The sequence below is a fragment of the Benincasa hispida genome, chromosome 2 (assembly GCF_027475165.1).
Source record: "Benincasa hispida cultivar pf3 chromosome 2, pf3_genome.v1.1, whole genome shotgun sequence".
Taxonomy (NCBI): Eukaryota; Viridiplantae; Streptophyta; class Magnoliopsida; order Cucurbitales; family Cucurbitaceae; genus Benincasa; species Benincasa hispida.
The window spans coordinates 9496597-9500719 of NC_143479.1; the positions used below are offsets into that span (position 1 = coordinate 9496597).

General features: G+C 39.3%; 1 long non-coding RNA gene across 2 annotated transcripts; it reads right to left on the minus strand.

Moving 5' to 3' along the window:
* Positions 1 to 1786: 1786 nt before the first annotated feature.
* Positions 1787 to 3818, minus strand: LOC120071568 (uncharacterized). Of its 2 annotated transcripts, XR_016527945.1 has the most exons (5): positions 3361 to 3818; positions 3201 to 3266; positions 3024 to 3117; positions 2870 to 2938; positions 1787 to 2040 (listed from the first exon to the last, which is right to left on the minus strand). It is a non-coding gene; the product is annotated as an uncharacterized LOC120071568 (long non-coding RNA). The 2 variants fall into 2 exon arrangements; XR_005480290.2 differs by lacking the exon at positions 2870 to 2938.
* Between the last annotated feature and the right edge of the window lie 305 nt (positions 3819 to 4123).

A 4123-nucleotide genomic window follows, 5' to 3' on the forward strand; every position in this document is an offset into this window, starting at 1 on the left:
CTCTGTCGAGGTACTTCTTCATGAACTTCTCAACTACTTGTTCCCACGATGTGATCTCCCTTGGTTCGAGAGAATAAGCCCATTTTCGTGCTTGGTCACACCGCGAAAATGGAAACAACATTAGTCGAACCTCCTCAGCGGAGATGTTTGGGAACACAAACGTATTGCAGTTTTCAATAAAACTCCGGAGATGGGCGTGCGGATCCTCGCCATGCCTACCGCCAAACTGTCCGGCAGTCTGAATCATTTACAGCATAATCGGCTTCATCTCGAACCTCGATCCGTCCAGGGCTGGCCTCATGATTCCTGGTGAGAAATCATAAAGGTTGGGTGAGGCATAGTCCTGGATGGACCCATTGCGGTCGTTCGCCAAGAGAATGAGGTTCACCATGATATTATTTGCGTTCGGTCCTTTGTCTTCCAGTTGGTCTGCCATGTTGGGATTTCTCTCTTGTTGTCCGCGGTTGCTTCTTCTTCTTCTTTGGAAAGTTCTCTGAATCTCTGGGTGGTAATTGGGCCCTGGAGCTTGTCCTTTGCTCATACGATGCCCACTTTTTCCCTTACCAAAGAAGAAGTAGTGTACAGAGATGGAAAGCTTCAAAGAAAATCAAAAAGTTATCGTTAGTGCAATATGTATTGCCGTAGTCCCCGACAATGGTGCAAAAAACTTGATGCGTTGTGAATATGATGAAATAATGGTGTATATTGCGATGGTGGTATATGCGTTGCACATGCAAGTTTTCCTAGTAAAATCCAAGTATAAATCCTACTAGGTTGCCTAGTAAGCTCAGGGTCGAACACAGGTACTACTTGAGACAATATGCGACGGTAAGTTTTGATTCCTTTGCGGTGACAAACAAAACAATAAGGTTGTTGGTATGTTTGTTTAAAGTATAAATCTTATGTGGCAGAATTGAGAAAAGAGTTAATAACAGCGAAAGTTACAATGAGTATGCGGGGAACGGGTTGAGAAGGGAATTAGCTAACACTTCATTAAGATTGCGTTCAAATTATGCGATCACGCTACACACATACAACAACATGTCATCTCTCAATAAAAATGCTATAGTTCCTAATTTTAGGATGCATGCAATGTATATGATAATGTCTATAGGACTTATGTCTAAGCCTCTATTCTTATCTATGCGATGATGAATGATACACACATACACAAGGCGACCGCATACTATCATATTCTATTTCTAGGGTGCATGCGATGCATGATAGCAAATAGAACTTATCTCTAAATTTCTATCTCTTACTTATGCGGTTCTAATCTGACTTTCTCAAGCCTAGATTCTAACCTAACTCTCTCAAGTCTAGGTTCTTTCTTTAGACTACTCTCTCAAGTATCTCTAAAGGTGATGGACACATACATAAGACAAGATGATCGCATAAAAATGAAGATCTTAAGTCATGCTAGCTAAGTGCTTCTCAACCCATTTGGAAGTTTAGTTACTCATGTGCATTGTAAAGAGATTGAACAGATGTAGAGATGTAAATTCCATTTTATAAATAAAATTAGAATACAGAATGACAATGGAAAATAGGGATAAGGAGCCTGGTAGCAATGTCTTGCTTCCCGAGGCTTTTACACTGTGTTTTACTTTACTCTGCCCAAGAATGTTCTTGCTTTCGCAAGAGTCGGCCCTCTTTCCATTTGAAGAGCTTCCTGGCAGTCTCTTTGTAACGACCCGACCCCCTAGGACTTAGATAAGATCGTTACTAAAATAAATGTATGCAAAGAATTTAAAACGACGCTCAGTTATTTTGAAGTAAATGCTAATTAAAACAAGAGAAGTTCAAAAGACATTTATTAATTGCAATTGTTAAAAATAATAATAGGGTACCCTTAAATCATAAAGGTTAATAAATACATATGAAAAACAATTCTTAATAATAAGTTTCAAACATCAAAACTAAACATTAAGAGAAACATGAAAAGAACTCTAAATCTCATGATGCGGAAGCGTAAAAACTAGTCCCAGTGACACGATCACGAATTCCACTGTGCCATCGTCGGTGCATCTCTACACTTACCTGAAACATCAACATAAGAAAGAATGAGTATGAAATACTCAGTAAGTAGCCCCACCACTGGGGTCAGGCTAGGCATCTATGTCCTCTAGATACCAACATATGGCACATAAACACATGAAACAGATAAGAGACTGAGTCCTATCCTATTGTAGTTAAGTATGCCCACAAAACTGGTGAATCCCGAAGGAGACACAGAACTGGTGAATCCCAGAGGAAACACAAAACTGTTGAATCCCGAAGGAAACACAAACTGGTGAATCCTGAAGGAAACACAAAACTGGTGAATCCCTAAGGAAACACAACTGATGAATCCTGAAGGAAACACAAAACTGGTGAATCTCGAAGAAAACACAAACTGGTGAATCCCGAAGGAAACACAAACTGGTGAATCCCGAGGGAAACACAAAACTGGTGAGCATCTAACTAATCAATGAGGATATTCACACAGTTTCAACGTTCAAAGAATTAACACCGTACAATTCTAAAACATACATGAAATCCTTGGTACCATGGCTCCATTACATACACATAATCTTCAACAACATATTATACAACATCCATGTAGACCTTACATCATAATTCTACAACATACAAGTATGCCTCAACATCAGCAGATCAGACGTCGACATATGAAAACACATACCATCACATACTAACGATCAAGTGCTTAGGTATGTATTTAAACAATTCAGTACTTGTGCCAGAACATACTTTCATTCAGGTCATATTATCAATCAAGATGCTAACAGTTTACCATAACATACACTCACCATGCTAGCATACAACTAAAGTCTAGCCCGTGGGCAGTTCCAGTGGTAAGATTACTTACCTCAAAGTCAAATTTAGATATTAATCCAAGCTAATAATCTCCAACCAAATAAGTCTTAAATTGAGTCCCCTAATACATACATAATACTAAATTTCAGTAATGGAACCAGGACCCAAACATACAAATGGAATCCAATGCTCACCAATTAACTTACCCAAACGAAACTTGATCAACAAACACTCGCAAGATTTCGACTCCAAAATCTCCTTCTAACAGATTTTAAATCCCAATGGACGACAACTTGAAACCTTAAAGATACAAGGGTTAAGTCAAACTTAATTCAGTAATCAAAGCGTGCACACAAACCAACCATAAGGACTATAACTCTTACCAAAACTCTTGTCGAATGATCTTGAATCCACTAGACAGTTGCTGCTATAATTTTCCAAGCTCAAATCTAAAATCAAGATAATGCGACTAATTTAATCTTTAATCCAACTTAGTGGGCATTCAAAATCTTTCAAGAAACCCAGCCACAAAATAGATCTTACCAAAATCTAAGAGTCCGACGAAGACCCACGCAACAGAAGATAGGCAGCGCGGCGATGGATGGTGAAGAAACCGGCTAGAGGCGGCAGTGGCTCAAGATATTGGGAGACAGCGACGATGTGCGGCGTCAGGGGTTGAAGCGACGGCGACGATTCAGATCGGCTGGGCGAGATCGGCACGATGGGCGGTGGTCAAAAGCTGGAGCGGCGAGTCTGGCTCGTTCGACGAAGGGAGGCAGTGAGGGAAGCGCGATGGATCTGGGCAGTAAGGGGGGCACGGTGGTCGGGAGGTAGTGAGGGAGGCGTGGCGGATCTAGAGGTAGTGAGGGAGGCGCGGCGGATCTGGGCAGTGAGGGAGGCTCGACTCGTTGAAGGCAGGAGGAAAAATTCTGGGGAAGGAGAAGCCGTGCGTGAAGAGGAAGATGAGGTTTTTTTTTTATTTTAATAAAAATAATAGTAATAATAATAATAATAATAATAATAATAATAATAAAGGAAAATATTATAATTATAATTAAATTATTTCCTTATTCCACTTTATACTATTTAATTCTTTTCCTTTTCCAAAGAAAATTAATTCCTGCCATTAATTTTCAATTTGAATTTCAAAATTGAATAATTTTGAATAATTTTCACGTCAACAATTAAACTCTCGCACTTATACTTCAAATCCAAAATTCCAAACATGCCCTCCAACTAAGGAAAATTATTGAATTTCCAACTAAGGAAAATTATTGAATTTCCAACTAATAAAGTTATTGAAAAT